Here is a 23244-nt window from a genome sequence, read left to right on the forward strand (position 1 = left end):
GCCCAGGGCAGGGCAATCCTTAGGGAGACAGACGATGCCCTGGGTGGTACGCGAGCCGGTGGGGTCTCGGGGGAGCCTGGTCAGAGTCACAGTCACCTGTGTCTGCGTGGCAGATTACCGCATAGCACACATGTACTAGGATTGCCTGCAGAGAGGGTTTGCCAAGCCAACTACTGGTAGGAACAAGTCAAGTGTTATCCTAGTCAAGAATGGGGACCTTTAGAAAGAACATGTGCCTTCAGACAAGGAATAGGCTAATTGTAACGGAATCGTACCCCTTGTTAGAGCAGCTACAAGAATTGCCAACTGAGAGGCTTCTGCTCCCGCCTTCCCGTTATAGTGTCACTACTAGGACCTCGGAGCCAGGCGATCATGTGCGTGTATATGCCGTGATACACCGACTGGGGTTCGCCTGCAGTGCCCTACAGAAGGACCTTCTCGCTCTTCCCATGACATCCCTCCTCAGTGTAGCATTTCATCACATTCTGTTCTAACTTTTTCATGGTCTAGTTTCTCCAATAAAATGTGAAATCTTTAAGGGAATTGTTTCTCTCTTAACAGTAATCATACCTGATATTTATTTAGTACTGTCTACGCTCGAAGACAAAATGCTGTCCAACTAGAATTTTCTTTGACGATGGAAATGTTCTGTATCTATAGATGGTGACACTAGCGTTGTGTGACTATTGAACACTTGAAATGTGGTCAGTGTGACTGAATGAATTTTTCAGTTTCTCTAATTTTAATCAATTTAGAGAGTCACATGCAGTTAGTAGCTGCAGGATTGAGCAGTGCAGCTCCAAGCTCTGTGATAAGCTCTTTACACACATTATCTCACTTAATCCTCCTAAGAACCCTAGCAGGTGGATAACGTCACCATCTCCATTTACAGGTAACAAAGCTGAGCCTTAAAAAGTATAAATGACTTCCCTACAATTACCCGGGTATTATCAAAAATGGTGAATTTGGGTTTTAAACTCATGTGTTGTAATGCCAGCGTCTGTGCTTTTAAAATTTGGCGTAGGGGTGGAACACAGTAAATAGTACCAAGGTCAAAGCTGTACTTACATTGTACGCAAGGATACAAACAAAATACAGATTTTTATTTTATTTTATATCGGGGCATAATGTGTATATATTCGAATGTACAGTTCATAGGTTTATAGTTCAATGAGTTTTGATAAATGCATCGAGGCCAGTCCTTGGCAGGCTACCCAGACACGAGCTTTCCAATGCCCCACTTAGTTCCTCTTACTCCTCCCTGCTCAATCCCCACTGACCTCCTGCTCACACTCTTCAGATTTCTTCCACCACAGTTGTTACCTGCTCTAGAATTTCCCTTTAGTGGAATCACTCAGTACGCATTCTTTTATATCTGGCATCTTCCACTCTCCATGATATTTTTAACTTCATCCACACTGCTGCTCCAGAAGTCTGTTCCTTTCTAGTCCTGAGAAGTGTTCTATCTACTGGATGGAAACACCACAATCTGTTCATTCGTTCCTTACTGATGCACACTGAGGTTGCTTCCAATTTGGGACCATTATCAGTAAAGCTACAATGCTCATTCTTTTTTTTTAAATCTTTTATTAAACAGTTTGTATTATCATCATCAATGCCTGCAGTTTTACAAACCTGAGCTTCTCAGCCCAGCATTTATAGAAAATTGCCAAGTATAGTTTATAGATAAAAGCAGAATTCAGTATTTATGAATTGCTACTCTGCTATAAATATAGACATTTAGAGATGATCTTCTCACTAGTCATTAATTTTCTTTAATTCAGGTTTATTGGGGTGACAATTGTTAGTAAAATTACATAGATTTCAGGTGTACAATTCTGTATTACATCATCTATAAATCCCATTGTGTGTTCACCACCAAGAGTCAGTTCTCCTTCCATCACCATATATTTGATTCCCTTTACCCTCAACTATCACCTCCCTTCCCCCTTACCCTCTGATAACCACTAAACTATTGTCTGTGTCCATGAGTTTTGTTTCTTCATGTGTTTGTCTTGTTCTTTGTTGTTTTCAGTTTTACATCCCATGTATCAGTGAGATCACATGGTTCTCGACTTTCTCTGTCTTATTTCACTCAGTATAATAATCTCAAGCTCCATCCACGTTGTTGCAAATGGTCCTATTTCATCTTTTCTTGCGGCAGAGGAGTAGCCCAACGGTGCTCATTCTTAGACGAGCCTTCCAGTGTGTGCTTTTTCATTTCTTTTGCTAAATGTCTACAAGTGAAACTTCTGGGTCACAGAGTAGGCATTTGTCGCATGTCACACAAAACTTTCAACCTCATCGCCCAAGCAGCTGTACAATTTCATTCCAACAACAATGCGTTAGAATCACGGTCGTCTCAGGTCCTCATCTTGACTTGAGTTTGTTAGTCTTTATAATTTTAGCCATTTTAGTGAGTGCACAGTGGAATCTTATTGTGGTTTTAATTTGTATTTCCCTAGTGACTGAAAATGTTCAGCACTTTTTCATGTGCTTATTCGTCACTTGTGTGTCTTCCCTTGTGCAGTGTCTCTTTTACTCATTTTTCATTGAGCAGTTTGTCTTTTTTTATTGTTTTGCAGGAGTTCTTTGTATATTCTGGATAAAGTCCTGTGCTACAGATGTATGTATTGAGAATATCTTCTCCCAGTCTGTTGCTTCCCTATTGATTTTTTCATTTGCATTGTGTTGTGTTATATTGTACTGATTCATTCATTTGTGTCGTGTTTTCTCTTGAGAAGTTTAAATTTTGATGATTTCTAATTCTTCAATTTTTCCTTTATGGTTATTGCTTTCTGGGTCCTATGTAAGAAATGTTTGCCTATGTTAATGCTGCAAAGACATTCTCCTATGTCTTTTTTCTAGAAGTTTTAAGTCTTTAGTAGTTGACTCTGTGTGGAAGGCGTATCTTTCTGTTGTACGAAATTGTGTCATCAGCAAAGTGCAGAGATACAGAAGTATGCTGGATTGTTATAGTGCCAATCTGTTTACACTGGGACCCACGTTCCCCAAACCCCCCTTCTCTGTATGGTTCTGGGGGGAGGAAGGGCGTTGGCCCAAAGTGAGGTGGCATGAGATTGGGGCAGGGAAAGGGACGCAGCCGCCATTGCTTTCTAGAGGTTTCCATTGGCCAGACATGGAAAGAGGTGGTTACAGAGGGGCTCACAGGTCCCCCTTTCCCTCTCGTCCCCATTGTATGTCCAGCTCTTCTTCCTGACAGCTTGTCCTCGTAACCAACAGCCACGGCAGCCCCAGGAAGTTCGCTATGAATTCCCAGAGGAGGTAGCTGTGCAGAACCAACCACCACCTAGAGGCAGCGCCTTCTGTGGGCCTCCTGTGGCACCTCCAGGGGTCTGGCCCGAGTTCCCTGCCCCATTGTGCCGGAGCTGGGTCACAGCCTCTCTGGTTTCCCGCGCCCTTTGTGGGCCCTTTACTTCCCCTCTTGCTCCCACATTCGTGTAGAGACTAATTTGCACTAGAAAATCTCTGTCCCATTATACTCAGCAGCCCAGCTTCCCTGATTGACTCTGTTCCGATAACAATGAGAAAGAAGTGGTGTAGAGAACAGAACGAGGGAGGGTGGGAGGGAAGACTAGGGCTGGGCGGCACTCAGACTATTGGGAGCCACCAGCTGCCCCCTCTGCGGAAATGCTGCTGTGCCCTGGGCGTCTTGTGTCAGGGAGAATCACCTTGTTTCATTCCCGTTTCTGCCATTTCTTGCACCACCTGGATAAATACTTCCAGCATCACCTTCAGTTGCGTCACTTTTTGTATGTTTGCTCTCTTGCCTCAAGAGATCGCGTGAAGGACACCACAGAGCACACAGCCTTCTCTGCTCTGTAAACTCCGACGTGCATTTCAACTTGTGGGCAGACTGTCACCATCATCATTCTCCTAACGGCCTGCCCGCGTCTCTACCCACTAAGACAAGACTGTCACTTAGGCTGCCTTTGGGAAGACGCACACCGAAGCTCAGGAGAGAGAGTGGAGCTAGCGGGGGCCTGAAGTCTGGAATTCTCCACGGAGTCTGTCATCCTTCTTACACCGATTGCCCCAGACCACAGAGACCTGAGCTGGTGGAGCCACTCTCGCCCCTGGGAGGACAGACACACACTCAGGTTAATAACTCACATCCGGGCCCCCATGGCATCCTGTCCAGTGAGCCCTCAGCCACACCGCAGCCCAGCCCACTCGGGGCAATGGCACTCTAGAAGCAAAACCGAGCGAGTACTGCCCAGGGCAGCAGTTCAGCCACAGGGGTCTCCTCTCACACTAATTGATGCTACAGTCTGCTGCCTTGCCTTTGTCTCCTTGAGGCTGAGTCTGGGGAATCAGAAACAGCATGGAAATCATGATGAGGTTAAAACGTGGAACAGCTGAAAAAGCATGGCTTGCTCAGGAGAACTGAATCCCAGTCTCGATTTGGGAAATAAACATGGGGAAAGCCAATAACCTCAGGCTTCCTCTGAAAAACTGCAAGGTTGGACTCGCACAGTCGCTTCCATGGAGACCTGAGATTGTGCTGAGGGCTGGGCCGTGGTGTGGCCAGAGAGCCAGGGGACGGGATACCGGGCTATGCATCTAATCCGCGCCTAGGTCAGCTTTCTGTCCTTCTGCCTTATACTGTGTAAAGGTCAAAGTCATATTTTATTAAAATGAGAATTCTTTTGCTTAAAGAAAAAACAAAGATTAAAAACTTGCTCATTTTTTCCTGGATGTTCTCTAAGATTATCTCAGTTTTAAATGCTCTGAAATATACAAAAGTTATTGACAGCCAATTCTGCCTATCCTAGCAGGCCCTACATTGGTTTCAATCATGCAAAAATCTCATTTTTTCATTCATTTGCACCTTAATGAATCAATTAATTCAACAGAAAGTTATTGGCTACCAGATACAGAATGTGGGGCTAAGGGAAGAAAAATGAATTTAAGACCTCCCTTTACCATAATCTCTCAGAGGCCTAGGGGGTCAGACAAGCAAATGAGAAACTATAATACAATGTGATAAATGTTATAATAGAAGCTGGTTAAAAAATAAAATAGAAAGGAAGCCATTCATTCTGCTAGAGGGCTTTGAAAATGTGCCCCATGATAGTTTTATATTTTTGCAACACATTGACCTGCAGACTTGCATTGTGTTTGGGCTCATATTCAAATGATTTCTTCATTTTCTGAGCAAGAGGGGATAATTCTACGATACACTGGGTAACAGCGTTAGGCCATCAGAGCTGGAAAATATGCCACAGATAATTCACAAATGGGAAAACCCACATATGGGCAATTCACAGATGGCTATATATCGCTTTCCTGTCAAGTTGAAGAAAATCTTATGAAGACCGTCCAAATGCACCCTTTCAAGTACGCAATCAGTACATTACTTTAATACAAAAAGTAAGCACAATGGTGAAAGGACTATGCTTTCCAGGTGCCCAGATCATTGCGTCATGTTCTTCTCCAAGAATGAAAAAGGTTTCCAATCACTCCAAAGACACATATTTCATTGGGCTTGTTGACAGTTTATGAGGACAAGAAGAATTTCTCCCTCTCATGTCTGACCCCGTGCACAGAGAGAGGTGCCAGCAATTAACTTAAAACTTTGGCAACAGCGGTGTCCCCTGACTCACTGAACAACTGGTCTACCATTTCTGACCCCACCGTGGTGTCGGTCCTCGGTTACCCACTGCTCGCTGATCGTAGGTTTGCAGCCTTGAACACGTCTTTGTCTCTATCAATTTCTAAAATCAGAAACTTTCATAAAGTTGATGAAAGTCTGTGGGTCTTTCTCATACAAAGCAAAGGAGCACAGAGAGTTTTGCCTCCTTGTCTGCATTTGACAGCACGGAAAAAAAAAAGTCAGAAAACATGGGGATGTGGGGATCTTTTTCTAAACAAGATTTACATAATTCAAAAACGTCTGTAGATACCGTTAATTTGCTGATGAATATTGACGGTAACTCTAATAGGACCCATGGAAGAGGAAAGCACGTGACACCGCTCGAATGTTATTCTGATATTCGTGCTGTGCATAACCACTGTGCACTCGTTGGCGATGCCTCATAATTCTGCTGCTTAGGAGATCCTCTCAGTGGAATGAACACTGGACAACTCAAACTGACGTAATTCATTACATTCAGCGCCATTTTCTGTGACTCTATTTAACTCAGATGCCTCCTTTAAGGCCCATCTTAAATGCCACCTTCATCATCTCAACCCTGTCACCATCTGAACTCACACAGACTCTCTCTTCTGTGAAATAAAATCACTCCATGCATTTTCCTGTAATTTTACACGTAACAAACACTACGTCTTGGAATAAACTATTGTTAACACTCTTACATATGGTTTTCTTCTCTCACAAAAGTACCTCATTTCCCCAAGTACAGAGTAATCCCCTCACGTCTTACTTTGCACCAACACACCGACAACTGCTCAATCATTTATTCCATCATGCATTCATTCATTCATTTGACAGAGATTTGATGAGCAGCCACCAAACGTCAGAAACCGTGCTGGACAGCAGGGTTATGAGCCCGTGTCCCCACCCTCAAGTTGTACAGTTTTCTGGGGAGGCCGACAGAGCGTGTGCACTAGGCTTTCCTCTGCACTGGGGCTGAGACACCGTGGAGGCCGTCCAGGGAGGGGAGGCAGGGAAACGATCAAGGCCAAGGAAGAGCACTAAGCAGAGCCAGGAGAAGACGCAGAAAGCACTGCGCAGCTAGAAGGTGCCTGCATCTCATTTGTTAGGTGACACAGAATGAGCACAGAAGGAACGGGGGCGAAAGCCAAGAGGAAGGATACAAATAAATTTCAGGTTCTTTCCTGTTTTTAACACGAAATATTTAAAAGTATGTGCAATCTTAGTTCTCTGTTGGAAATCCGTGGAAAACTACTCTATAAACAACACAGATAAACTAATTACTAAATATTGGATTCACTTTTAAGGAGAGTGAATAAAACTCTTATTGGAAAAAAGATGTTTAGCTACCTGAGGCAGCTTGCCTCATACAGGGAGCTAAGTGTCTTTATTTCCAAGGATGAGTGTATTTTACTCATTAAGATAAGACTTGATTACACTTCTCCTTTCTAGGACCCCTGAGGGCTGGGTAATTTTATGATGGTGGCATTGTTCCTGAGTTAAATAACTGTGCGTGTGTTGGGGGGACAGAAGGTGTCAGGTAAGATAGTAAGAATACACCGAACTGAATCATTTCAATTATTGTATTGGGTCAGAGTCTCAGCCATAGGATTTTCTAAAATAAACCAACCAAGTAAACAGGACGTGGTACCCCCTTGCCATAACTCAAATCTATCAGGAGACAATGATGATAATAAGATCTACCAGTTACTCGGGATTTATGTCGTACCTGAAATTGTGCTAACGACTCTCTAGTATATGCTTTTATCTTAAAGACTATCCTCAACGTTGGGTGCTATTATTTGTGTTAGAAAGTACTCAGTAAATGTTTGTTAAGTGAGTAAAAGTGACACCTAGCAAATTACTCCAGAAACAATTCAATCCTCTCATCCAACAATAAAAACCGGCAATGCCGTGGGTCGTGTGCCTAGCAAATCGTGCAGCTTCCAGGACGCTGAACCCAGCTGTGCCGTAAAGAAAAAACAAACAGCCGTGCAAATATGACCAGCCCATGGTACTCGGCGCATGGTAAGTGTTTATTGAATGATTACATGAATGGATGGATGGATGGAAGTGTACAAGAAAGGCAAACATGCCCCCAAAACAGTACATTGAGGGACTTCTTGAAAGACCAAAGAGAGAACCCACATTGCTTTATTCTGAAACAGACAACCAAAACAAGCCTTTTTCCTTCTGTGCATGGGGGCAGTAACGTTCATTCCCACTCTTGCCTTTCTCACCCTAAAACCAAACAAATGGAAGGAAAAATGTAGCACAGAGAGAAAGTAAACATCACCTTAACAGTAAAAGAGTTGGGACAAATCTGATGGATTTCATCAATGGATCTAACAAAATAATTTGAGACTTTATGGCTTATTGATCAAGGAACTACATCTGAGAGGTGCCCATCCATCACCTTTGAGACCAGAGAACTCCCAGAGAAAACACTGCTCCTGCCACAAATCATAGCCACCCTTCTGAATTCTAAAGTTCCAGTGGCTCGGCCTGCCAGGAAAACCTCAGCACAGCCTGACAGCACAGCTTCATCTCTGCAGGAGGGAAGGGGGCACGAACAGGGTCCAGGCACAACGAACCTCACTGAGGATACCTTGAGACTATAATCCTGACCGTGACCTTGTCAGATAAGTGATGGAATCCTTCAACAGACAAGGGAAATGAGGGTCAAAGTGACCCGTCAGAGACACACAGCCAGCAGGTGCATTTGCACTGGGACATTCCAGTATGTACCCCTCTGCCCTGCCAGCCAACTCTGCAGACCTCCGGGGATGCATTTCCCATGGGCGTCCTCAGTGAGAACAGCTCTACAGTAAGGAATTACAGCATCCAGATGAAAAGTTTATTTCAGTCTTTCTAGAATTCATCTTTTAAGGAAAAAAAAGCTAGAGCAGCCCCAAGGTGCCAACATTCATCTAAACGTCGGGCTAAAACGTGAACAAAGCTAGAAAAGACCTTGCCACACATGCGTGTTCCGCTTCCTAGTGGACTTAAACCCACAGCCATGAAGGAGCCACACCGGATGCCACGCAAAGCCCCCAGCTCTCCTCTGGACGTCCTCTAGCCGGTCTGGCATCGGAGGCCAGCGACCAGAATGGACGCACCCAAGATCACAGCAGTGCGACAGCCGAGGTAATGAGCCTTAAATGCATTCAAGAGAAAAGGTTTCGAGTATGTGACTCCACTGCTACACTGTAAGTCCTGCCATGCTTGGCAGCTTAAAAACACCGTGTTCTATGACCTCATGGCTGCTGTGGGGCAAGGGCTCAGCCGGTGGGAGTGGCAGGGGCCCTCAGGTGGCCGCCGTCAGGTGGCAGCAGAAGCTGGAGCCGTGGTGCTGGCCGTGTGGCTCTGGTTTCGGCTCAGGCTTCTCCAGGCAGTCGCTCAGCCAGGGTTCCTTTGGGCTTCCTTACAGCGTGGTGGCCTCAGGGCACTTGGATCACCGACGCAGGCTGTGGCCCCAGCACAATTCCAGCCGCCCAGGTGGCAGCCCTGTTCTGCCACCTTCTTTTGGTTTCAAGGGAGTTCACAGTCTCACACATTCCAGGGGAAGGAATACAGATCCCCCCAACCTCCCACCCCCCGTCACACACACACCCCATCTCTCAATGGGAAGTGCCAAGGTCACATGAGCAGAACATGTGGAATTGGAGACACTACTGCAGGCAGCTCAGGAAAACATAACTTGCCCCATGACACCTACAGGGGAAAAGAGCACTTCAGGAAGGACGACAAATATCAGTAAAAACGCAGACGCCTGGGGAAAGGCTTCTGACAACCAGAAACATTTAGAGGTAAATATGAAAATTGGGGATAGGATCCCAACACTTCTGCATAATACTGGGGACATAAGTGATATCTGCCTTCTGGGACGCCTGCACTCACACAGATTGTGCACACACGTGCGCACACACACACACACACACACACACCCCGCCCCCAGAACCCTCTAACCCAAAGGGGACAACTTCCACTGCAAGCCTTTTATCCGTAGCTCCTGTGACAAGTGGCAGCAGTGCTCACCGCTTCTCCATGCATTTTTGCATCCTCGAGAGATTCCTTGGACCTGCTGGAGAAGGCTTCCTAAGAGATGTCCCCTCGGCTCAAGGCAAAGTCATTTCTTTGGATCCTGTTGTCACCCAGCCCCTCACAGGAACAGCCTGGAGAAGGGGACGTGCAAAGTGCACGGCTTTGGTGCCAGCGCTTCTGGCTGGGCTCCAGCTTCTAACTCTCAGCAACCTCGTTCTGCCATTTGAAGTTAAATATAGAACGTAAGGGGCAGGGTGAGAGCTCCAGAGCCCCAGACAAATCCTAATTCTCCCTGTCGCCCCATCTATCACCACCTGCTTATCTCTCTATTTCTTGGTGCTTCTCTTCACAGCGCTTAGTTATTTCCAGTTCCTTTATTCGGCTAGAAGCTAAGCCTCACTCTTATAGTGGGAGCTGTGCTTGATAATACCACACCTACTAATGATCTGATTAAAATATAAAGTAACCAAAGGCAATACAAGGAAAAAATAAATAAATGGGACTACATCAAACTAAAAAGTTTCTGCACAGTAAAGGAAACCATCAACAAAACCAAAAGACAGCTGACTGATACTTGCAAATGATACACCCAATAAGGAGTCATGTAAAATACATAAGGAATTCATACAACTTAACACCAAAAAAGCAAACAAACCAATTTAAAAAATGGGCAGAGGACCGGAATAGACATTTCTCCAAGGAAGACATACAGATGGGGCAACACACATATGAAAAGATGCTCAACATCACTAATCATCAGAGAAATGCAAATTAAAACTACAATGAGATGTCACCTCACACCTGTCAGAACAGCTACCGTCAATAAATCAACAAACAACGGGTGTTGGCATGGATGTGGAGAAAAGGGAACCCTCATGCACTGTCTGTGGGATTGCAGATTGGTGCAGCCGCTATGGAAAGCAGTTTGGGGGGTCCTCAAAAATTAAAATGAGAGCTGCCATGCCATCTAGCAATCCCACTTCTGGGTACTTATTGAAGGAAACAAAAACACTAATTTGAAAAAGGTAAGATTGTTTGCTTACCATCTTCTACCTGAAAAAAACCAAAGCAAAAAAAAAGAAAGAAAAGAAAAAATGTCAACTAACCAGCATTCATCTTGCCAGAATACTCAGTAAACCAGAAATAAGAGTAACAAACACCAAATTATAGAAAACAACTTTATACAAAAGACTTGTCGAGTTTGTGCAGAATGTGTTTGCTCTGCCCAGTGTAAGCCTTTCATGTCTATTAGCCACTGGAGAAAAGCACAATTTTCCAAAGATTTGGCAGGGCAGCCCCATGGTACACAGAGAGCTATATGAAACGTCATAGGTCCCAGATGGGAACGCACCTCTTCCATCTCTTTTCGTGCAAAGCCACTGAAAACCAGCTCTGCAACCTTTGGTCACTCCGGGTCTGTTTACCTGTTAACTGAGAGAATGGAGTGGGTGATTCCTCTGTTCCTTCTTAGGTTGATGGTTTGAAGATGCAGACTGTTGTGTGTGGTACATTTCAGTTAAACAGACTGACTAACTAGAACACGCATTCCCCTACACCGGATTTAATTCAGTTCTACCATAGTAGTAACAATAGTTATAACTTGTCTCTGTACATCATTAAACGGCCTCAAGTTTTCACATCCATCTCTACTCTTATTTTAACTTTAACATGTTCTCCAAACCTCACAGACGATCCACGTTTCTGTGCCCTAACAAGATGAAATCCCATGACCGGCAAAGAGACTGTATTTGCTCCAGTCTGACTGTGTTCTTGTTTTGTTTCTCTCAAGCTAGAAAAATACTTTCGGGTCATTCAAAATGGAAAACAAAACTACAGAAACATGAGTCATTCAAAATGTTCCTGTATCAGAGCATTACAATAATCTTTCACAGACACACGCAGGAAGTAGCTAAGCTCAACTATAGGCCCACGTTTGAATCAACTGTCAAAAAATAATGCCTCATCTCCTTAGAGCACTTTCAAACGCAGAAATGCTTTCACACATTATTTCATTGGCATCTCACAATGACCCTGAGTCACGGGTAACCGAACCTCATTTTACAGATGAGCCAGCTGAGCTCAAAGAGGGTAAGTGACATGAGGCTGTAAAGTACAGCACAGGGAATAGAGTCAATAACTGTAATAACTGCGCACGGTAATAACTAATAACCTCGTGCCGTCAATAACATTGGAATAACTAGGTGACTGCTTCCTCAGTAATGCCTAACCACTACGCTGTCACCTGAAACTAATACAATAGTGTACGTCAAGTGGAGTGGAAAAGTTATTTTTAATTTTTTAATCGGGATGGAAACCCGTAGTACACTTGCTGTGTGTCTGAGGCGGCTTCTGTTGACTGTTGTTAGACAGCTTTTTACATGGTGTTGGTGAACTTTTAAGGGACTCATAACATTTTGATAGTTACTGAAGAATTTTTTAAAACCTTAGAGGGTGTTTAAAAATTACATTTAGAACTTTATTTTGAATTCCAGAGAAATGCAATAAATGAGTGCATGAATTATTTAGAGAGAGAGAGAGAGAGAGTCTGTGAATTGCCCCCCAAAGAGAAAAGTCATTGGAGATGGAACCAGGACCTGCTAGAACCCCGAATCCAAGGTCACAGGGCGCTTCCAGGGCACCTGTTGAAACGCCTGGCCTGTGGCCGGAACGCGCGCTGGGGCCCCTCCCGCAGGACAGTCCCCGTGTCCCAGGGCCCCTGGCACCCACGTGGGCCATCGCCCACCCACTCGCCCCCTCGCCCTCTCCGCCCCGCTCGGGACACGGAGCCCACGGAGCAGCTGGCAGAGCGCGGGGCAGCGGGGCCCGCGTGGCCACAGGACGCGGGACCTCAGGGCGGTCACACGCGGGCTTGGGCCTCACTCTTCTCAGCGTGAGCGTCACCCCACAAACACCGCTCCCCGCCCAGCTCGTCTTACTGACCTCAGGCCGTCCGTCCGTCCGTCCGTCCCAGCAGCTCTGACCGGCACTGGCCGCTCCTCAGCCGCGTCCTGATGGAGCAACTGCCGCCACCTGGGCTGACGTCACGGTCTGACGTCACAGGCGGCCTGACGTCACGCGACCGGACGTCGGATGCTCTATTTGGCCGGCAGCTGCCCTGGGTGGGTGTTTGCGGCCTGTGGGTCGCGTCGCTTTGTCTCGTGCTCGGCTCGGCGTTACTGTGTCCGAGGCCTCCGCTGCGGGTGCTGCAGGCTCCACGCGGGAAGCGCCCGCACAGGTGCACCCACCCCTGCTCCCTTCGCGCGTGTTTGCGCTGCGCCTTTGCCACGCGGAGCTCTGCTTCGGCACAGAAACAGGCCTGCGTGGCCGTGGCTGTGGAACCTGCGGGGCCGGCTCGTAGCCCAGGGGCCGCAGGTGGCCCTGCGGGAGCCCACGGAGGCGCAGGAGCCGGGTCCCGGGGCGGGGAGGGGGTCACCTGCAAGGCCTCGTTCTCATCCAGCTGCAAAGGATTCCTGCTTTGCCTCTTGGCGCTGAGGAAAGTCAGGCCCCGCGGATGGGATTGTCAGGCCCACATTCCCACAGCTGCCAAACTGAACTTCCGAGCAGGGCTTGCAATAGGAGCCCCTTGCTTTGTATCCTTGCGGACGCCGCTCATGGAAACGTATCTGGACTAATGGGCGAGCAAACAAGGAATAGCCCGAGATGCTGGGCTCAGTCTGCAGCAGTGGGTCCCACTGACCACTTCCCGGCCCTCCGGGAGCCACACCAGAAAAAGCTCCTATGGCCTCCTTGGAAAATCCCGTCCTGGACCTGAGGCAAACGATTTCCTGTCGTTTATCAAATCCTGGCAAGTGTGGCGTCAGGGGCCTTCAGTGTGCTGAGGGGGTGGGGGAGGGAGGGGGTGGGGGAGGGAGGGCGTGGGGGAGGGAGGGCGTGGGGGGGGAGGGCGTGGGGGAGGGAGGGCGTGGGGGAGGGAGGGCAAGAGCTCCAGCCCTCCCACCAAGCAGCTGTGGAGTCATTTCCCCGCTCCCCACACCCGTCCCCGGGACTTACTGTTTGTATTTTTGCACCTAAAACAAAAGGACTGGATTAAATATGTGTTAGGCCCTGGGTGGGTTCACATGGAAACCGTAGGTGAGCTTCATGGCAGCAGGCAGGATGGGAAGCCATGCAATTAGGTAAGAGGTAGCCACACCTGAATCACAGGTGAAGGCGCGGGTGTGGTCTGACAAACGGATGTGAGAATTTAATCGCAACGTGCGTGGCCGCAAAGGTCGTCAAGGTGATGAGTATTATCCAAAAGGGTATTGTAAAATACGGGGCACAACACATTTAGCATCTACCCAGAAAACGGAGCCAGTGTCTCCTCTGAAATGCATGGCTTTCCAGCTGCCACCCCTCTAGAAAGAGGCTGAGGAATTAGAACGAACCTAGAGGGAAAGCATGTCAGTGGCTTAGAGTAGAAAGTGGTAATCATTGAGGGACAGCCTAGGAAGATTTAAATTACACTGCGATTATGGAAAAGCAATTCTCTGCCATTAGTAGCCCATATAATATTTAATAACATTTTTTAATTTAGTTACACATACATATTTAAAGTCTCAGATTAAATAAAGTAAGATGTTATTTTAGAAATAATGCTTCTTCCAGTTCTCACATCTCGTGAAACAATTAGACTCAAACTCTTCATGTGCGCCTTTAGTGTGAATAACTTTTCATTATTGAAGTCAGATTTTGAGTCCTCTGACACAGTCTCGCAACGCATGTCCTGCTCTGTGCCTCTAAAGTCATTCGAGATGCAGAATTCTGGGGTCCATGTCTGAGGCTACACCAGATGGAGCTGTGTTGCAACCCACAAGTACCCAGTCACGTGGGGCGTGGGCATCCATCATTGCGTTCATCCTACAATTATAATCACGATAATTATGACACTATAACTTATTATATATTCTCTCCAAAACTGAGCCACTTAACTGTCCTGCTTTCTAAAGTTGTCCACAGTGACATCGAACATTTGCAATTGTGAGATTATGCCCCCGGAAACAATAACTAGATTACTAGTATCTTTGCCTTCCTTTATTTTAAAAATGTCATCCGATGATTTCTTTAAGCAACTGAAACGAGCATTCACTGACATGATTTCAGGATAACTTGTCTTCTTTTAAAAAACACTTTGCTGTTTAGGAAAAAGATATTTGAGAGAGCATGGCATATGAGAGCATCTAGGCTCAAAGGTAAAGCCATCCTTTCATTTCCAGGAAATAATTAAGAGACAGCTCGCCTTGTATTCGTGCGTGCAGGAGATGTTAATTATAAATTTTAAAATTATAATACAGGCTAAATGTTGGTTGTTTCTGTTATGCATTATTACCTATGGCTTTGATTGTTAAACATTTAGGGAAAAAATGCCTAACATTTATTCAACATTTATTTTGTGCTAGGGGGCTTACATATATAATTTCCCTGGAGAACTGAAATAACATTCAGACATAAGTTTCATTATGTCTAGCTTACAGGTGAATAAACTGGGACTCCAAAAGGTTTTATGTTTCCCATAATCACCAAATTCCAATATGAGAATTAGAACTGAGAGGTCTCTGAATCTAAAACCCGTGCTCTTTCTATCGTGTCAGAAAGCTCAAAATATTAGAACAGAGAACTGTATCTCAGAGGTTTAGAGAGTAAATATTAAATAGAGTATTACTTCCTGTAATTACAGGAATTTATGTTTTGATAATGCTTTGCAGTTCTGATAGTCTTCTGCATTTATTATCATTTGATATCTGGAAAAATTAAATACGACCACCTCCCAAACATGGTGTGGTCTAAAAATATAACATGATTCGCAGCAGGTTTAGCAATAAGTATACATTGTTCATAAAACAACTTCCTGTGTGTCATTGCCAACAAATGTTAATCTTTCAGCACTAACCGGTTCCTGGCTTCGGACCTGGACTTCGGGTTGGGCAGCGACGCTCTTCTGTGTCAGAGACAAAATAAATGCACCTTCAGCCCATCTCTGCTATTCCCATGGAAATGCTGCTAAAAGGTAAGAATTATTTACACATAAACACAATATTATTCTCATACCTAAAAAAAGAAAGCTACCACGAACTCTTTTACTGCCAAATATGCCATCGTGTTTATGTTTCCCCCATGTGTCATGAATTATTTCATCTTCTTTTAAACATTTTGTTTCCCCATTACATTCGGTTGGTATGTCTCTAAGCTTCTTTTATGCTACAACTTTCCTTCTCTGATTGTTTCCCTTGCTACTTTTTCGGCAGTTCCCCACGTTGTGGATTCTGCTGATTGTTTTCCTGTGATGTTGTTTAACATGTTTCTTTGCCTATAGATGGTACAAAGCAGGTTCTTAGCAATAAGGATTTGCTCAGATTCAGGTTTGCTGGGGGTTTTTATATTTCTTAAATATATCTGGTTGCCTCTTGCGTTGTGATGTGAAGACTGAGCAGTGGGCTGAGAAATTGCAAGCCTATCCACCCAATGTGAGTAGGCACTGGCGGGCATCGCCTGGTTTGTTCCTTTATTGGGGATTGCAGCCAGGTGACTTCTGCGTGAGTCATCCCGGACATGCTTCTTAGCTGGCTTTCTAAAGAGAACTCCCCCCACTGGCTGTTTGATTGTGTTAAAGCACACGATTGTACCGGAAAGCTCCGGAAAATGCTTGATCCTTTCCCTGTATTTATCACTTTGTAGAATCATGAATTATTTCTGTGACATCTTCCGAAGGTGGCACGTGACACTTTTGTTTGGTAATATTGTAATGAATTGATGGATTTTAACATGTTCTGTGTATTTTAAACCACTGTGGATTTTCTTTCCATGTAAATTATCCTGACTTTGGCCAGGGTAACGTCTGAGACTTTTGGTCACAAGTCTTGCTGGCCTTAGAAAGCTTGTTGCTTTCTGAGTCTATGGGATGGTCCAGGCTCCCTGCCCCTTTCCTGCCTCAGACCTGGAATCAGCCATTTCTTAAAGGAGTCCTAGCACCTCTTACTGCTGTGGTTGGAAGAGACCAGTGTCGGGCCAGAGCTGCTCATGGCGACTGGGGTCCTCTGGTTCTAGGCCTTTTCAGTGGAGATAGTAGAAAACAAGCTGGTTTTCCTTTTCTTCTTGAGTTATTTGATTTATATTTGTACTTTCTTTCTCTTACTATGAAAAATCTTGCCTATTTGCTTTAAAGTTGTTTTTTATATAACAATGCCACATTGTTATTAATAATGTGGTTATTTATAGTTTAAGATTTGCGTATACCATGTTTCCCCAAAAATAAGATCGAGCTGGACCATCAGCTCTAATGCATCTTTTGGAGCAAAAATTAATATAAGACCCAGTCTTATTTTACTATAATATAAGACCAGGTCTTATATAATATAATAAATATAAAACCGGGTCTTACATAATATAATATAATATAATATAATATAATATAATATAATATAATATAATATAATATAATAATATAATATAATACTGGTTCTTATATTAATTTTTGCTCCAAAAGACGCATTAGAGCTGATGGTCCAGCTAGGTCTTATTTTCGGGGAAACAGGGTAGTTACATTTGTCCTGAAAATGTGTCTCACTTAGAATGATATACTCAAATTACTGTCTGACAATTTGGCTTCCATACTTAAGAGTGAGCATTGTTCTGCTGGCAATGGTAGCGTTTCCCTCAGACACTGCTCTGTAAGATGACAGCACCTTGACAATGTCACTGGGACCACCCGATATCGATGTCTGAATGTAGTTTTTCCAGGGACAAATCTTCCCTGCTGGCTCCTGACATTGTAGATTGTGCACGTGAGAGGGAGCTGAGGTCTCGTAATGTGCTGTGGAGAGTCTCGTCGAATCCCTTTGTTCTCGGCCCCTCCTCTCAGCCCTGCGCTCTGCTATACCCACTGGTGTCCCAAAGATGAGCACATATAATTCCTCGCAGTGTGAACCTCTGTCCTACAGGAGAGAAGGGAGGGCAGCACGTAAGCCCCCAGCTTGGTGGGCAGGGCAGGGCACCTGCAGCCACAGCCGTGCTGAGTACAGACTCACCACCAACCCCACTTTCAGTCCACGTCCTCCTCTTGTCCCCACATGTGCCTCAGACGCTCAGGCTCGGGGTTTTGCGTGGACCGGTTCATTTCATGTCAGTCTCCACAACTGCAGACCTTTAGCTACCACCTCACCCATTCCACTAAGGCGCGTAACCCGTGTCTCTACTTTCTTCTCACGGGGTTGAATTCTCCCACCTACTGTTACCTCCTTTTTTTTTTTTTTTTTTTTTTGTCTCCTGTTCTTGAGGGTAAACAACTTTTTTACTCTTTTACTATTTTTCAGTAAAATTTCACTTGTGTATGTGTGTGTGTTTTGTTTGTCTAATTAGTTGATTGAGTCTTGTCTACTTCAAGTCCTGTCTGCCAAAATATCTTAGTCCAAAGTAATGTTCAACTGTTACAATAATCTTATCAGCGATACATAGATGGACAGATATATAAAGGAAGGAGGGAGGGAGGGAGGGAGGGAGGCTTAGTTTAAATTTAAGAAAGGGCGTGATTTAGACAGACTATATGGCCCAGACATTTGATGTAAGAAGTCTTGCCAAGTTGCTATAATCTCTGGCATTTCCACCAGAGGGGCGGGGGGAAGTCATCACTACCTCTGGCCCGAAAAGTGTGAGAGCACTGGCTGGTCTAACTGTCATACATTCTCCCCTCTTCCAGGCATTTTCCTGGATGAAAGGGATTTTGAGAGGGAGGGGGCAGAGGAGGGGCCGTGGGGGGCCTCCAGCTCCCTCTGTGCCCAGCAGGCCATTAGCTATGCTTCCAGCCTGCATAGGCAACAGCACCCATGGCGTCCCCCCAACAGTGCTGCACTGAACACAGAGTTGGACACGGTCCCTCACTTGGTGACCTTTTGAAAGAGACGTGCTCCCAAACTGCCAGCAGGCACCGCCAGGCTGGCTGAAAGGGGCCTTTGCTGGGTTTCCTAGGTTTCTGCAGACACACTTAAAGAAGGTCATATGTGGTTTGTGCCGAGATGGTAATAAATTAAATTATAGCTCTGGACTAGTTATCTACCATAGAATGCTAGATTGTTTCACTCTCCAAAAAATCAGAGGCTCAGTCCTTTCTCAGCTGCCTTTGCTGCTCCGAGCCATTGTCCCAGAAATTTTTAAAGAATGCATTGTGTTCTCATCTGAAAATCTGCCATCTTGTAAACATAGCGTTTCTGATAGTTGAAAAATGTTTCTACTTTTGCTGCGTCATTCACTTTTAAATCAAAGTGTCAGGTGATAGCCGATAAAACTTCCTCCTGCTCAAATGTCCTTGTCACGAGTCTGGTTCAGGTTCTCGTCACTGCAGCAGCCCTCTGTGTGCTTCTCTGATTCAAATCTTGGTCCATCTGACTGCAAGTTTACACCCTTTTCATGACACAACACGGCCTGCCTTCCCCGGCCTCTCTAGCTCATCTGATATAATAAGGGAAGGGTAGCACCTCAGGATAAAACCATTTGCTGACACTTTCTCCCTCCTTCCCTCCCTCCCTCCCTCCTTCCCTCCCTGCCTCTCTCTCCTTTTCTCTGTAGCTCATGTGTGGTCACAGACCCTAGAATTCCATTTTGTTTATGACCGTGTGTTTGCTTAGACTCTGGGCCAGTGTCTGGTACACAGTAAGTGTTTAATTAATGTTTGTTAAACAAACGAACCATCAATTTTTGGAAGCCATAATTTATACGATGTGTGTCGTGTTCCTGAGTAGCCGTAGCACCTGGACATCACACACGAGTGGGCTGGCTGGATCGGTGCCGCGTCCGTGTGTGCTGGGGGCGGATGTGTTGGAAAGATAAAGAAGCAAGGTGGCCAGCGGTAGCGGCTGGAGAGAGTGGAAGAAACGATGTGGTGTGTGATCTAGTAGATGGGGAAAGAAGTGCAGACTTGGAGGGACTTACAGATTTGAAGACCATGGAGCAGTTCCGGGGAACAGGCCGTGAAAGGTAACAGAGGAAGCCGTGGGAGGAGATGAGAGTCCTGGGTAGAAAGCAGGCTGTGGAGACAGAACACTGAAGGGAAAGAGCAGGAGAAGCGAGAGGCTGTGCGCGGAGCCAGACGGCCCTGAGCGGGGCTGGGGGCTGGCGGACAGGTCGGGCACTGGAAGGAAGGTTGGCGGAGTTAGGAAGACACCCATGCTGGCACGCACATGCCAGCGCTCTGCTGAAACAGCTGGAAATATCGCCCAACGGCACAAGCCTTGAACAAACAAGCTTTTGGGTGAAGGGGAGGGAGTCATGGTTTATCCTGTCCTTGACCGGTGGTAACCTAAGCTGGGTATAAAGCAGGCAAGAGTTTTACACAGGGTAGGACTAGCAACACAAAGTGCTATAATGTAGCATCGATTGTTTCAAAACGTTGCGGGAGCCCGAGGAAAGTATGGGCGACTTGGGGACCCCTGTTGGAGACCTCAGTGACGGGGTTTCCTGGCCACTTCCCATTGCGGTTACCTCCGCCTGTACACACACATCGCCACTTTGGCATGTGCCCCAACAGTTGGATTTTGGGGGCGGACAAGACTCGCCTGTCAGAAACGCCTCCAAGGGCTCAGCTGCGGATTCAGAATGTCATGTTAAAGTGATTTCTGCAAATCAGTAACATTTTAACCTCCGAGAAAGGATGCATTGGGGGTAGGAGTGGGGGTGAAGGCAACACGCCCAGAAGAGAAAACAGTGAGGTCCCAGGACACTTTGTGGCAGATAAAGCAACCGGCTGAGGTATGGACAGAGCACAGAACGGGGTGAGGGGAAGATTTCAAGGGCAACCCCACGTGCCACTCAGTGTCACTCAGGACCTATGCTGCCTCTTGTTCCCAAGGACTTGACACCACGTGTGGCGGCCCCGTGTCCCACTGCTCATGGGAAACCATGCTTTTCCCTTGGCTCATGGGCTACAGACCCCTGGAGCCACAGCAGAAAATGAAACAGAAGAAAACACGACACAAAACAAGGCTAAAGGAGATACATGGGATACGCCCTTGCTGCGGAGCTTGGACTGTAACTCATCTTCAAAGTCCTGCATCGTAAAGCCAGCGGTGAATTTTGAGTTTGTTCACCTTATCGCTTTGCTGGGAAATCTAATGAATAAAATGTCCCTACAACTATCTCTGGACAAAAATCAGCCAGACGAGTGCTACGGAGGCAAGTTTTCAGGTTCAATCAGTGTCATCCAGTTAAATCTGGAGAGAGAACACCTCCGTGGTCAGGTCATGACAGTCAGCGATCACGTAAGTCTGTGGCCGGCATCACCAGGGAGATGGTGGGTCCATTCACACCTGCCACTCCCACCAGGAAAGGGAGTCCAAGGGCATGAGAGGCTGAAAACAGGAGTAAACACTTCTGTATCTGAGGGGCAACTCAGAATCTGACAAACTACTACGTTAAAATAAGAAGTGTGTATGATGGAGAATGAACCTATAAGCTTACAAGCGAATTACTCTGAAACGCCAGCTTTTAAGGACTCAGTAACCTCCCTTTGACCGACCTCTATATGCTGTCACACCAGGAGGCGTGGAATGAGTGCTCAGTAATCACTGTTTGTAAACCTGTGTTCTCTCATAGCTCTGTGTCCCAGACTCACTGCGCGCGTGACTCAGTTGGTCTAACATTAGTTCCGTGTCATCATCACACAGGGCGTCCTCATCCTGAGTCTGTGAATCCGACCACGATCCTTCAGTCACCAGCCAGACCCCAGCTGTGTCCTGGGGGACACAAGAATAAGCTGAGGTTAGCGCTTTTGTGGGGACAACCTTGGTCACCCCCTGGTCTGAAGACCCCTGATTGCTGGAAACATTTCATTCCTTGTTAGTTTTTAACCTCCATCTTGGGCCCGATGTCTATTTTCCCTTCTCGTCATGAGCGTTGATGATGTGCCAGGCTCTGTGTGAGTTGACTTTTTAATAAGATTTCTCTCCTTTGATATTTAACAACCTAAACTCTTTATTACTGTTCCAACTTCAGATGAGGAAACCAAGACTCGGTGAGGTTATGCAGCTTGCCCACACTCACGCAGGTCGTGGGAGCTAAGGGTTTATTAGTTCAGTGGACAGAGTCCCAGGCCGGCAGGAACTCGCAGCCTAGTAGAAAGACAAGACACGGCAAAACCAGAAGCCACCGAGTCACATATGCATTGAGACTCCCACAGAGACTCCCACAGAGAACAGAGGCAACTGCAGGAGGTCAGTTGAGGTCAGGGCCAGACCAGAGGGAAAGTTCTGTTTGTTTATTTCTTCTCTGAATCAGCATGACTTCCAGGGCAGCGTCCAGCTGAGCCTTTGCCCTGACATGTGGTGAGCGCTCAAGCACTTGAATAGGAGTTGAGGAGAAAAGTGTAAATGAAAAATGCAGCGGGGACCTGCAAGCATCAAAGCAAAGGCGATGGGCAGCTGAGGTCGGCCGGGGAGGCAGGGCTGAAGCGGGCCTCCCGTGGTCTTGAGACTGGGCCTCTGGCGTCAGAGTCCGTGGTATTTCTCTCAGTCCCGTGAGCCATACAGATGCCCATTCTACAGAAAGGATGAAAGCGGGAATTATGTCGTGGGAAGCCCTCCCTATCCAGTGGGTCTTGGTTTTAGGTTGCCACCAATATTGGTCAAAACTGTGGAGTGTGCGCAGAGGCTGGGCTACCGCAATCAGGGAGACTTGGGACCTCAAAGGCCAGGACCACAGGTGGGAGTTACAGGCTGATGCTCAGCGTGTCATTTCAGCCTCTCTCCTCCAGACGCCCCGAGACTGTCCTCAAGAAGCCTCTTCACCCTGCAGTCGCACCTTCTGTCAAATGCTTCACACATTCCTCACCAAAATGTTTTGGCAGAAGCATCAACTTTAGGTTTTGACATAATCCCGAAGAGAGACTTTTCAATTATTACTAATGGAACATTACACTCCTCTTTGGGAACTTCTGCATGAATAAAAAAGGGTCATTAATGACATCTACTCTCAGCCCGGAAATCATTAGTCAGTGCTCAGTGCAGGTTTTGGGGTGTTTTTTTTCCCAAAGCACGTGGTAGTTTCCCACTCCTGTACCACCTCTCCAAGTCAAATAACAAGTGATCGCATTAAATAGAATAAATATAATTCATTCCCTGCAGGTAAAGGCCATTTGTTCTTGATGGTCTTGTCCCCATATTGTGTAACGATACCTCACATTTCTGTATGTAGCATTTTTCATTCCGAAGTGTTGCACCAGCTCTGTGAGACTTTCTGATACCTGGTGGCACAAACTGCTTTGGGGGCAGCTCCTAGGTTTAGCCTCACTGGGAAAGACCCACACAGCCTATGGAAACAGTAAGATTGCAGGGCCTACCCCCCTGGTATGTGCTGTGGGACCGTCGCCACGCGATATTCGTGCCTCCTGAAGAGCCAGTTCATATCCAGGCCCAGCCAAGGGACAGGGCTCTGGTCTTAAAGGGCGGCTGGAATTATCCACCAGTTGCTCCCACCATTGGGCCAAACCCAACCCAGACCTTTAAAAGTCTGAAAGTGTTAAATTGGCCACCATACCTCTTTATTTAGCTAGCACAGTTGATTGGTTAGACCAATGGTTC

General features: G+C 46.1%; 1 long non-coding RNA gene across 1 annotated transcript in view; it reads right to left on the bottom strand.

Annotated features, from left to right (window-relative positions):
* LOC141569347 (uncharacterized) overlaps positions 1-9816 on the bottom strand; it is a 450266-nt gene extending 440450 nt beyond the window's left edge. The window contains exon 1 of the long non-coding RNA XR_012492884.2: positions 9677-9816. This is a non-coding gene — a long non-coding RNA (uncharacterized LOC141569347). The remainder of the gene's footprint in view (positions 1-9676) is intronic.
* Between the last annotated feature and the right edge of the window lie 13428 nt (positions 9817-23244).

This window comes from Rhinolophus sinicus, chromosome 11, assembly GCF_057876585.1.
Source record: "Rhinolophus sinicus isolate RSI-liver-muscle chromosome 11, RSI-T2T, whole genome shotgun sequence".
In the NCBI taxonomy this organism is placed as follows: Eukaryota; Metazoa; Chordata; class Mammalia; order Chiroptera; family Rhinolophidae; genus Rhinolophus; species Rhinolophus sinicus.